We start from the raw sequence: 13324 nt of genomic DNA on the forward strand, positions 1-13324 counted from the left end.
GTGCTAGTGTGTTTTCTGGGTGGCCCAAGACAATTCTTCTTCCAATGTGGCCCAGGGAAGCCAAAAGATTGGACAACCCTGGTGTAGCCGACGGTTCCCAGGCTACCACCTGTACGGCGTGTGGCTGGACTGACTCCCACAGGCAGCTAGAACCCAGTGGTACACTGGGTATCCAAACACAGAAAAGGAACAGTACAAATGTGGTATTCTCTGGGCTTGGTGGCTCACATCTGTCATCCCAGCACTTTGGGAGGCCGAGGCAGGAGGATCACTTGAGGTCAGGAGTTCGAGACCAGCCTGGCCAACATGGTGAAACCCCATCTCTACTACAAATACAAAAATTAGCCAGGCGTGGTGGCGCACGCCTGTAATCCCAGCTACTAAGGAGGCTGAGGCAGGAGAATAGCTTGAACCTGGAGGGAGAGGTTGTAGTGAGCCGAGATCACACCATTGCACTCCAGCCTGGGCAACCAAGCAAGACTCTGTCTCAAAAAAAAAAAAAAATGTGGTATTATAATCTTATGGGACCACTGTCATATATGCGGTCCATCGTTGACCAGAATGTCGTTATGCAGCACATGACTGTATTTGGAACAAGAATGAAATCTCCCGACAATAGCCTGTCATGAGCCAGAACACGCTGTGTGCCTGCCGTGTGCCCCAGCCTCCATGCACACGAGCCCTGCAATGCCCTCAGCGACCATCTGCCTGGCTGGGAAATGAGCACTCCGGGAGAAACTTGCTGCATTCCCTGGGAAGGGTGAGAAGGGGTTCTTTGCTTCTGGCTCTTTGCTTCCAGCTGAAAGATCTGGGACAGGCGACCAACCTGTGCCTCAGTTTCCCCACCTGTAAAATGAGGCACCACCCATTCTGGAGTGTTGCTGTGAGGGTCACAAAATGGGGCGACCTGTGAAAAGCACGACCTGTGATTATGACTCACCAGGCACCTTCTCAGGCCAGGCACTGCTCTCTATGAGCACTAATCACCGCAGCAAAACCCTATAAGGGGAAACTGTTATTGCCTCCCCGCCCAGTCTACAGATGGAGAAACAGAGATACAGAGAGATAAAGCAACCTTGCCCCGGTGCCCAGCACAGAAGTAGCAGTGATAAGACCAGGACCCAGGCTACCTCTTTGCCTGCTGGGCACGGGGACCATAGTGGTGGTTCAGCCTCAGGGCTTCCTCCAGCACCCAACACCCGAACACCTGGGCCCATCGACAGGCCACACCCTGGCCAAACCTGCGGGCCCACCGCCAAAGCACAAAAGCAATGTGACCAAGAACCCCGGAGCCCGGGGAAGCCCACCCTCCTGACACTGACACTGTCAGGGACTCTCCCACCTCTCAGGTGTCATCAAAAAATCACTGCACCAACTCAGCCAGGAAACGGCCCATCACTGGGGGACCCCGCAAACTGCCCTAGTTGCTCCCTGCCCTGGACGGCTCTGATGTGCCAGACCCCACACGCCCCCCGAGGCCCCCACCACACACTCCAGGCCGAACCTGGCTCCGAGTAATTCCAGACCCACTTCCCGTGAGAAGATCCAGGCAGGATGAACCTCCTGGGGACACCAAGTGGAGACAGACATGAACCTACCAGAAACTGCCTCCAGCGAGGCTGTGTCCTCAAAGACTCAGGGAGACCTGCGGAGAAAACACGGGTTTTGTTAGTTGACATCGCATGTATGGAGTTTGGCATGACGACACCGACATGCAGGAAAAAAGACCATGTCTGCCGTCAGGGCCCATGTGTCGTAAGCATTGGGCCAAATATTTCTCCATGAGAACCCTGTGAGGCAGGTACTGCTACCTATTTGACAGAGAGGGAGACTGACACTCAGACAATCAAATCTCATGCCCAGGTTCTCAGAGCCGGGAAGTGACGGAGCTGTGATTCAATCCCAGATGTGTGGATTTAAAGGCATCCCACACCCTGGCAAGACCACCGAGGGGCCCCGGGCCACATGGCTAGGTTACTGGGAAACTGCCCCATTAACTACCCGGAGGACCCCACAAACAGGCAGATGGGTCGACAGACACCTGAAGGATGGGTCCCGGGGTGGGGGTGTCTACTATTCTCATGCAAGAATTTATTTTTGTTTGTTTGGTATTTTGGAGTGTTTTTGTTTTTGTTTTTGTTTTTGATACAGTCTCGCTCTGTCACTCAGGCTGGGGTGCAATCATGGCTCCCTGCAGCCCCAACCCTAAGGCGATCCTCCCACCTAAGCCTCCTAAGTAGCTGGGACTGTGGGCACGTGCCACCATGCCCGGCTAATTTTTGTATTTTTTTGTAGAGACAGGGTCTCACCGTGTTGCCCAGGCTGGTTTCAAACTCCTGAGCTCAAGCAATCCTCCTGCCTTGGCCTCCCAAAGTGCTGGGATTACAGGTGCGAGCCACTGTGCCCAGCATCATTTAAGAATTTCTGAGTTACCATACAAAGTCAAAAATAGTGCAATGATAGCTAGTACCCAGAATACAGAGGGGACACCCACAAATCAATATGAGCCAGTCAATCCAACAGCAGACAGGCAAAAGACAACATAGACACTTCACCAAAGAGTATATACACATGGCCAATAAGACACGAAAAGATGCCCAACGTCATCAGTCCTTAAGAGAGGGCAATTAAAACCACGAAAGACCACTGCTCACCCATGGGGATGGCAAACATGAGACAGACAACATCAAGTGCTGGTTAGAACAAGGAGCACCTGGAACCCTCACCCGTTGCCGACGGGATGCAAAATGGAGCAACTACTTTGCAAAAACAGTTTGGCCATTTCTTATAGTTAAACACATGCTTGCCATATGACTCAGTAATTCAACTCCTAGGACTTTATCAGACAGACATGAAAACAGCCACACAGACTCGTGCACAAATGTTCACTGAAGCTTTATGCACAATCGCAGAACAACTGAAAACAACCCAACGGTCCATCAACAGGTGAACGGATAAACAAACAGTGGTACATCCATGCCATATGACTCTGCAATCAAGAGGAACCAAGTGCAGACACACAGGACCACGGAGGAATCTGAGACTCAGGCTGTGTCCAAGAAGCCAGATTCAAGGCTGCAGACTCTATGGTTCCACGATAGGATTCTGGGGAAGACAAAACAACTTTCACATTTGTAAAGAGGCCTGCAGAGGTAGTCAAATACAACAAAAAGAATGTGATTCCCACAAACGTTAGGACACCTATCACCTCTAGGGAGAAGGCAGCCCATGGCTACAAGGTGACCCCTTTATAATTGTTCGCTAATCTGCACCGAGGGGTTTATACATTCTTTATCGTGTTAACTTCTGCATGAAAACAACAAGTAAAAAATAGTACAGCGGGCAGAGCACTGGACAGTCAGTCTCAACTGGACCTCTGGGAAACCCCTTCTCCACCTCGTGCCAAAGCTGAGGGATCGGGGACTGGTGAGGCCAGGGCTGCCCGCTTCCACAAGGGAGCAGCTGTGTGCAGTGCTCAAGCTCTGAAGCCAGGCTCCCCAGGTTCCAATCTGGCCTCTACCCTCTCCTAGCTGTGCAACTTGGAACGAGCAACTTCACCTCTGAGTCTCAGATTCCCCATCTCTAAAATGGAAACGATCATTTTAAAAATGCTGACCCCACAGGAATGTTGTGAGTGTAAAGTGCCCTCAGTGCCAGTGTGTGCCACTTCGAGTGCTCAGTTCTTGCTGGACATGACTCCTACCCCCACCCAGGGGCTGGCAGCCAATCTCCGAGAAGCCAGCCCTCTCCAGTGCCTGGCAGGCCCTCAGGCCCCAAGGAGGGAGCCTTTGAAAGGGCAGCTGCCGGCAGCTCACAGGGGGACAAGCCAGCCACTTCTTTCCTGCCCTTTTTTCTTTTTTAAGCGCTTTTTTCACTATGATGCCCCCAGACTTGGCACTTGGTCCTGCCATCTGCATCAGCTCCAGAGACAGGCCCTGCAGGAAGGCTGGAAACAGGGAGGGCCCGGGCACATCTTCATAGCCGCCCTCCCCAGCTCCCGGAAGCCTCGGTGGCCAGCCACCTGCAGCACGTCCCGTCACAGGCTTGGGCAGAGCCAGGCCTGGCAGGCGCTCTCCCTGGGCACCAAGAAGCTCTCAACCTCCACCTGGGAGAGACAGCTGGGAGATCAGACCCCATCTTCTCCTAACCTGCTCCCAACCCCAGCCAGCTCAGCCTGCAATCCCCAACAGACAGAGTCCCAGGGTGTCCCGGTGGCATGGGGTCAAGGCCAGTGGGGGCTGGCCCCAAGGTCACATTGTCCAGAGGGAAACAGAGAATCTCCCAGCAGTAATGGAGTGACACATAGGTCCAAAGAGGGGTTCCCAATTTAGAAAACTCAGCAGGGACTTCCCAGGACAGGCAACCTGTCACACTGGCCAGAATCCGGGGAGATGACTGAGGGGCCAAGGGGGGTAGCGAGGACTGGGCTGAGGTGGGAAGGAACCCAGGGCCCTGGCTGGAGCAGAGCCAGGGGGAGAGGAAGAGAGAGGAGGGCTGGAGGCAGCAGGGGCGGGTCACGCAGGGTTCTGCAGATGGGTTTTATCTCCAGAGCAGAGAACCTTAGGAGGGTTACGCAGGCTGCAGAGGGGCAAGGTCCCAGTCCAAAGTGGAGATGCATCTGGCCGTGGAGCGCGGGTGAGGGCAGAAGCCACAGCCAAGGGAGAGGCCCCTGTGCCAGTCCAGGAGAGCGATGTGGCGGGCGGCCAAGCTGGGCGCAGCGAGGTGGGAGAGGGGCCGGCATGGAGAGCATCGTGCATTAGAGTCCGAAAGGCAGGCAAGGGATGGTGAGAATCAAGAGGCCCGCTCCTCCTCTCCGACCCTGGGCAGAGCTAGTAGGTGGGGGAAGGGAGGGTGACAACATCCACTTCCTGCACAGGACCCTTTCAGGGGCGCAGCCATCCCGTGTCCCTGGCCAGGAAACTGCTGCTCTGAGGGAGGAGTCACCCAAGGCCACGTGGCAAGGAAGGGAGTGAGCCGGGATCCAAACCCAGGACCAAGTGCTTGGGCCATGGGGAGCCAGGGCACCAGGGCACAGGGCTGGCAGTGCGGGGTGGAGGCTGCTCCAGCCCAGGCTGCCCGCGAGCAGCCAGGGCACGTGGGCCACAGTGTGGACCGAGCCCCACGCCTCCCCGGCAGAGCCGCCCCCGTCAGGGCTTCCTGGGCCGGGCGTCTCCCAGCTCAGCCCCGCAGCAGCGGGTCTCACTCACTGTGGCACGCTCCCCTGTGCTCACACCCACCACTCACTCGCTCAAGGCCGCAGTCGCACTTGCTCACTCTGCTGCACTCACATTCACACTCATTCACACTCGTGCACACCCGGTTCACACCGGCTCGGGGCCGCCCACACACATTCCAGCTCAGGCCCAGGCCCAGGCCCAGGCCCAGGCCCACTGGCCGGCTCCGCGGGCCCTCCCCGCACGGCATCCCACCCACTCCTTCATGCTCACTGTCCCCCAGCAAGCTCCCACGCTCCCCCTCACCCTCCCAGGCAGGCTGGGGGAAACCGGGCACCCCCCATTCCTCTGAAGCACCAGCTCAGTCCACCCGCAGCTGGAAGAAGGGCCGGGCCTCCATCCTCGCGCCCCTGGGGCTGGCCAGGCTAGTCTCCCGGCAAAGCGGATGCACGGGGAGAGCAAGGACCAGTTCCAAGGCTCCCCTCTGCCAAGCCCACCGTGACCACTCATGGCCCACAGGCTGAGACTTGCCCCCACCTGCCAGCACCCCCCTTGTCAGCTCCCAAATAAGCCCACCTCCTGGCGTTGGCTTTTACCCTCAACTCTACCAAACGCACCCTCACCCTGCTCTCCACCCTGCTGGAACCAGAACAAGCACCATCTTTTCCTCCTCCAGGAAGCCCGCCTGGCTCACCCCAGCCACAAAGGCCAACCTGACTCGTCCATTCACCACACCCAGAGATGGGAAGCCACCACCCACGGCCACACAGCTGCAAGAGGCAGAGCCAGCCGACATTCAAACCCAGAGGCAGCTTCGACCTGCCTCGACCAGGACACCATCAACCTTCAGCTGCTCAACAAACAGAGGGGACAGACCCCCTGTTACCTGCCAGGTACAGGGGCATGACTGCGAACACAAAAGCTGAGGGTCTTAGGGGCCAAGGTCACACACACCCGCACCCAAACACCCTCCGGTACACCCATAAGTGAGCAAGGTGATTGCAAAGAGGGGCCCCTGGAGTGACGGACATAAACCATGGCGACCCTGCAGTGGTGGGAGGGAGGGCAGGGAGGGCCCCCTGCAGGAGGAGACACTGGAGCCAAGCACAGAGGGCCGAGGAACAGGTGTCCATGAGGAAGGAAAAAAGAGCACTCCAGGCAGAAGGCACAACCTGTGCAAAGTCCCAGGGGCAAGAACCAGCTCAGAGGGTTAGAGAAGCTGGGGCAGCCAGAGGGCTGGGGAGTGGAGAACTGGAGAGGGTTGGGGAGTAGAGCTGGAGGGGGATGGAGGTGGAGAGCTGGAGGGGGGTGGGGAGTGGAGCTGGAGGGGGATGGGGAGTGGAGCTGGAGGGAGATGGGGAGTGGAGATGGAGGCTGATGGGGGTGGAGATGGAAGAGGATGGGGGTGGATATGGAGGGGGATGGGGAGTGAATAGCTGGAGGGGGGTGGAGGTGGAGAGCTGGAGGGGGATGGGGAGTGGAGCTGGAGGGGGATGGGGAGTGGAGCTGGAGGGAGATGGGGAGTGGAGATGGAGGCTGATAGGGGTGGAGATGGAAGAGGATGGGGGTGGATATGGAGGGGGATGGGGAGTGAATAGCTGGAGGGGGATGGGAGGTGGAGAGCTGGAGGGGGATGGGGAGTGGAGCTGGAGGCGGATGGGAGTGGAGATGGGGGGATGGGGGTGGAGATGGAGGGGGATGGGAGGAGGATATGCAGGGGGATGGGGAGTGAAGAGCTGGAGGGGATGGGGTGGAGAACTGGAGGGGGTGGGAGGTGGAGAGCTGGAGGGGGGTGGGGAGTGGAGCTGGAGGGGGATGGGGAGTGAAGAGCTGGAGGGAGATGGGGGTGGAGATGGAGGGGGGTGGGGAGTGGAGAGATGGAGGGGGATGGGGGTGGAGAGCTGGAGGGGGATGGGAGGTGGAGGGGTGGAGATGGAGGGGAATGGGGAGTGAAGAGCTGGAGGGGGATGGGGGTGGAGATGGAAGGGGATGGAGAGTAGAGATGGAGGGTGGTGGGGAGTGGAGCTGGAGGGGGATGGGAGTGGAACTGGAGGGGGATGGGAGTGGAACTGGAGGGGGATGGGAGTGGAACTGGAGGGAGATGGGGAGTGGAGATGGAGGCTGAGGGGGGTGGAGATGGAGGAGGATGGGGGTGGATATGGAGGGGGATGGGGAGTGAATAGCTGGAGGGGGATGGGAGGTGGAGAGCTGGAGGGGGATGGGGGTGGATATGGAGGGGGATGCGGAGTGAAGAGCTGGAAGGGGATGGAGGGTGGAGATGGAGGGGGATGAAGAGTGGAGATGGAGGGGGTGGGGAGTGGAGAGCTGGAGGGGGATGGGGAGTGGAGATGGAGGGGGATGGGGAGTAGAGAGCTGGAGGGGGATCTGGGGTGAAGAGCTAGAGAAAGATGGGGAATGGCGATGGAGGGGGATGGGGGTGGAGATGAAGGGGGATGGGGAGTGGAGATGGAGGGGGATTGAGTGGAGAGCTGGAGGGGGATGGGGAATGAAGAGCTGGAGGGGGATGGGGAATGGAGAGCTGGAGGGGGATGGGGAGTGGAGATGGAGGGGGATGGGGAGCAGTGATGGAGGGGGATGGAGGTGGAGATGGAGGGAGATGGGGAGAGGAGATGGAAGTGGCTGGGGGTGGAGAGCTAGAGGGGGATGGGGAGATGGAGGGGGATGGGGAGTGGAGCTGGAGGGGGATGGGGTGGAGAGTTGAAGGGGGATGGGGAGTGGAGAGCTGGAGGGGGATGGGGAGTGGAGCTGGAGGGGGTGGGGAGTGGAGAGCTAGAGGGGGACGGGGAGTGGAGATGAAGGGGGACGGGGAGTGGAGATGGAGGGGGATGGAGGAGGAGATGGAGGGGGTGGGGAGTGGAGATGGAGGGGGAAGGGGAGTGGTGATGGAGGGGGTGGGGAGTGGAGAGCTAGAGGGGGATGGGGAGTGGAGAGCTGGAGGGGGATGGGGAGTGGAGATGAAGGGGGACGGGGAGTGGAGATGGAGGGAGATGGAGGAGGAGATGGAGGGGGGTGGGGAGTGGAGATGGAGGGGGAAGGGGAGTGGTGATGGAGGGGTATGAAGAGTGGAGATTGAAAGGGATGGGGAGTGGAGATGGAGCAGGTGGGGAGTGGAGATGGAGGGGGTGGGGATGGAGCTGGAGGGGGATGGGAGTGGAGCTGGAGGGGATGCGGTGGAGAGCTGGAGGGGGATTGGGAGTGGAGAGCTGGAGGGGGGGTGGAGAGCTGGAGGGGGATGGGGAGTGGAGAGCTGGAGGGGGAGGGGGTGGAGAGTTGGAGGGGGATTGGGAGTAGAGAGCTGGAGGGGGAGGGGTGGAGAGTTGGAGGGGGATGGGGAGTGGAGAGCTGGAAGGGGATGGGGGCTGTGTTCCTGGCCACAGGAGGGGAGCCACGTGCTCCAGTGGAACACATAACTGAGTAGGAACAGTGTGGGGCAGGGCCAGCGAGGACACCTTTGGGTCAATCCCTGAGGGCTCCATGGAGGCATCGACCTCTTGCCCTCTCCAGACCCAGCCTCAGCCTCTTCCTGCATGGAGGATCAGAACTGTGGGGCTCCAGCCTCAATGCTGGGCAAGGGCTTGGTGTCTGGACTCTGGAGCCTTTCCCACCAGACCTGCAGCAGCCACAGGGTGGGCCATTGCCTCGGGGCTCCTGTGCCTCCAGGACCCATGATTACTCAAGCCCAGGGCTCAGTATAAATCCTCCCTCTCAGCCCAGCCTCCCCTGACCAGTGGCCACACCGGCCACAACAGCCACACCCTTGGCAGGGCCACATGAGGGACATCTTCCAGAAGAGAGAAGGACGGGTGTTGATCGAGCACCCACAGTGCCCACAGAGATGGGCGAGGTGGGCGACAGCAGCCCAGGCTCCACTCCAGGCCACCTCTGCCCTGGGCACCGAGGCCAAGACCCTCAGCGCCCGTCCCAGGCCCTAGGAACCTGCCAGGCCAGCATGAGCCAGCCTCGGGGCATGCTCCACAGAAGCTCTAAACTGGACCCCGCAGACCCACAGATCAGACCCTGGCCCCCAAGGGGCAGGCATGACTCCCAGAAGCCTTCCCTGCAGACTGGAGTTTGGGGACTTCCAGCACAGCACAACCCAGGTGCCGTGAGACATGGAGGCGGCTCACCGCCCTCCCAGGGCCGGCCGGGGGTCCACCGGATACATCTTCCCACACGGGGTGAACAAGGAGCCTCCCCTGTCTCCTGCAGTGGTGTCACCTGGTCCCCGTCCCTGTGGCAGCCAGCAGTCCAGACAGCCAGAGCGGGAGGGAGGCAGGCTCCGCAGCCCTTCCATTGAGAAGCCGCCGGGATATGTTTTCCTTCTCCAGTGACAGTGGAGGCAGCCCGCCCCGCACCAGCTCTCCTGGAAGTTGCAGAGGCAGCCACCCAGAGTTCACCAAGGTCTCAATCCCCACTGGACTGCAACAGCCAAGGGCGGGTGGGTGGGCGAAGATGGGGGTCACAGCCTGTCTCCCTCCCATCCCTCCTCCACCAGCTAGGGCAAGGGCCACCAGACCAAGGCCAGGGGGGCTGGCAGCATGGATGTGAGTGATCAGGGCCTGCAGTGGGACCAGTAGGGAGGTGGGGATGGGCCGCAGCCCCATCCAGAGGGGGACTAAGGAACAACCCCATGCCCTGCCCAGGAATGCGCCCCAGCCCCAGGGCCACCTGTCTGCTCCCAACAAGGAAGGCTGCACTGACACCAGGCACAGCAACTGGGGAGGAGCCGCTGCAAAAACCATGACAACGATCATCACAATAATAACAGCCCTCACTTCCTGCCAGGCCACGTGCACCTCCACTGTCCGGACCCTGTTTCAGGGGTGGGGAAACAGACCCACACGGGGTTACCTGCCCCAGGTCACACAGTCAGCGAGGGGCGGGGAGACAGGACCCCGAGCATCTGACCCTCTGCCCTCGGCCACTCCATTCTCCACCCCGACAGCGCCGTGGATTTAGCAGGGACTAGGCTTCCCAGAAACCTCGCCGCCCCTCTCCTCGCTGCGGGGTGTGGGGCCGCCATCAGAGACAGCAGCCGGCAGGAGCAATTAGAGGCCAGGAAGGAGCCGGGGTATCGACCGCTTTCGGGAGGGAAGGGGGACGCGGGCTCTGTAGGGGTGGCAGCAGCCTGGCTCATGGCCAAGCACGGGCCACAACAGGGCAGAAAGCGCAGCCCAGGCCGGGAGGCTGCGGAGGCCCCACGCGGCAGCACGGAAAGGCCAGCTGTCCATCCACCTGTCTGTCCAGCCCCCTCACCCTCACGGGCACCGACAGCCCCTCGGGGCCTGAAGCTCAGGGTTTCACTGCCTCCGCACAATGCTAAGCCCCTTACGATGATTAACTCGTTTAATTCTTAACAACCGCCCCACATCCTCCCCCTGTGCAGATGGAGGCAGTGAGGCAAGAAAGCCCTCCCAGAGAGTTCCCAGGACTGGGATCCACACTCAGCATCAGCCAGCACCAGCGACGCCGCCTCTGCCCGGCACCCCCTGCCCGGGGAGCCCCAGCGGGGAGGGAGATGAATGGAAAGGGTGCACTGGAGACTGCTGGATGAGATGGAAGCTTCGGGAAACCTCTCTATGCCCCGCAGTGACCCTGTCTGTAAAAGAGGAACATCACAACACCTGCCTCACAGTATGTTGTAGATGAACTCAGGTTTAGCCCCACAGATAGGCAGAGCAAGTACCCCAAAATGTCAGCTGCTGGCTTCTCCCAGAGAGGCTGCCTGGCCTGGGGACCCCTGAATCTGCAGCTGAACAGAAAAACCACTGCGGACTCTCCCCAGCCTCTGCCCCGGGCTGCCCACCCAGGAGCAGGGTCTGGCCGTTAGAAGCTCCCTGGAGGGCGGGGGCACCATCCACCAGGAGCAATTAATTGCTGGGTCAAGAGATGGTGAAAGAGATTTGTCACGAGGGCCTGGGGATATTCAGGGTGGGAGGGTGGCCCACACTGATTCAGTTGCCCCACCTTCCACCTCCCAAGCAGGCTCTGCCCCCACTCAAACCCCCAGGACATCCCCCTCTGCCTCCACACCCGCCCGGACCCAGGGTAGGTCAGGGATGCAGCCCCAGCACCCGTGACCTGCTCCCAGGAGGGACCTGCTTCCACCATTCAGCCGGTGCCCACACACAGGAGGGGACAGCCAGGCACAAGTGGGGCTGACATACAGAGTCCCCGGGGGGCCCCAAATGGGCCTGAGACCCAGATCAAATCCCTGAGCCATCTCATCTTGGCAGGAGACTGCGACCCCTGTGTGTGCTGCTCAACTTCTCAGAGGCAGTTTCCTCGCGGTGAAACGGAGGCAATTACATTAGGTGGCTAAAATCAGGCTGGCTCCAGCTCCAGCCCTAGTGCTGTCATTTTTTAAAGCCTGAGGAAGGTGCCTTGCTTCTCGGAACCTCAGTGTGCCCATCTGTAAAACGGGGATGATGCCAGGGGCTACTCGGAAGAGAAATTTACAACCTGGCACCCAGCAGTGCTCAGTTGAAGCTCACCATCGGGGTTCACCAGGCCACCTCCCCAGGGCCCCTTGCCAGCCTGCAACCCTACTGAGACACCAATGTCCCCAGCACCTCGAACACCCAGAAGCAGGGTCCAGGGGGAGGGAGCAGAGTCTCGGAGGGCCATGATGAGAGGACTGGATAAGAGCCCACCTTCCCTGCCTCCCACCTCCGCAGCAGGCCCAGGGGAAACATAGGCTTTGGTGACCACCAGACTGGGGCCAGAGGCCAGTGACAACAGAAGCACCCAGAGACAAGGCAGCCCCTGACCCAGATCTTCCATGGGCAGGGCTCTGCAGGAGCCTCTGGTCTGGAGGGGTCCGAGGCACAGGTTTCCCCATGAGTCCCCATCAGCTTTCAGCCCCTGGTGTCCACACCCAATCCCTCCACACCAACCCACCGACACACGGGGCCCCTCGAAGCCCCCACCACACAGATGGGAAAACCAAGGCCCAAGGACGCCAGGCAAGGGCAGCTCAGCCCGGGATCTTTCTCATGTACCAGTGAGCTCAGCTCAGCCCGGCAGGCATTCAGAAGCCCAAGTGGCCGGGCTGGGGTCAGGGCCCTGAGTCAGAGCAAGAAACGCAGCAGAAACTGAAACAGCCCAGTGGCCCCACACACTCCACAGAGTGAGCCATGCTGCTTCCCTGCGCCGCCCCGTGCTGGGAAGTTCCTGCTTCTGTGGTCAGGGTGAGGGTGGGGGTGGGGGACGAGTGGCGTGGAACAGCCTTTCAGCCTGGGGACCCTCTCTGGGCCCGGCAGATGAGCAAAGTTCCATGCACACAGGCAGAGCTGTGAACTGGCCCCACCTCAGAGTCTCCATGTCACCCAGGACACATGCAAAGCCACACATTACCTGGGGCAGCAGTTCAGGGGTATGCATAGGCGAAGCACAGGCAGGCAGGAGAGATCCATCCCAGGCACAGGCTGTTTCTGCTCCCTGGCAGGGCTCAGCCTGCAGCAAGGCCACAGAGCACAGGTCTCGTGATCTCAGGATACGGTCTGAGACCCGGGTTCAAAACCCAGCTGCACTGCTTTCTAGCTCTGTGACCCTGGGCACGTGGCTTAACCCTTCTGAGCCTGCCTGTTTCCTCGCCGTAAAATAGAAACTCAGCTCACAGGGCTGACTCAGAGGCTCAGTGAGCAAATGCCTGCCTACAGTAAGAGTGAATGCCCAGCATACAGTAAGGGCTTAATAAATATGTACAGCAGTTCCTGCTTAGCCACGGCAGCTTTCCACAGTTTCAGTATGGTGGTCTGAAAACAAACGGAAAATTCCACAAATAAACAACTCGTAAGTTTTTGGGTTTTGGGTTTTTGTTTTGTTTTGTTTTTCTCACTCTGTTATATAGGCTGGAGTGCAGTGGTGTGATCTCAGCTCACTGCAGCCTCCGCCTCCACCTCCTGGGTTCAAGTGATTATCCTGCCTCAGCCTCCTGAGTATCTGGGATTACAGGTGTCTGCCACCACGCCCAGCTAATTTTTGTATTTTTAGTATAGTCAGGGTTTCACCATGTTGGCCAGGCTGGTCTCAAACTCCTGGCCTCGAGATCCACCCACCTTGGCCTTTCAAAGTGCTGGGGTTACAGGCATGAGCCACCGCGCCCAGCCAATTCCTAAGTTTTAAAT

The 13324-nt window shown here is 59.4% G+C and overlaps 1 protein-coding gene across 31 annotated transcripts in view; it reads right to left on the bottom strand.

The window, feature by feature from the left end:
- NCOR2 (nuclear receptor corepressor 2) overlaps nt 1–13324 on the bottom strand; it is a 245481-nt gene that overhangs the window by 211505 nt on the left and 20652 nt on the right. For 30 of the 31 annotated variants that reach the window (XM_055358347.2, XM_055358371.2, XM_055358370.2 and 27 more), the window contains exon 2: nt 1599–1645. The exons of the other annotated variant lie outside the window; for it this stretch is intronic. The gene's annotated coding sequence lies outside the window, so the exon portion shown is untranslated. The remainder of the gene's footprint in view (nt 1–1598; nt 1646–13324) is intronic. 31 annotated transcript variants of the gene reach the window in all.

The sequence above is a fragment of the Gorilla gorilla genome, chromosome 10 (genome assembly GCF_029281585.2).
Source record: "Gorilla gorilla gorilla isolate KB3781 chromosome 10, NHGRI_mGorGor1-v2.1_pri, whole genome shotgun sequence".
Lineage (NCBI taxonomy): Eukaryota > Metazoa > Chordata > Mammalia > Primates > Hominidae > Gorilla > Gorilla gorilla.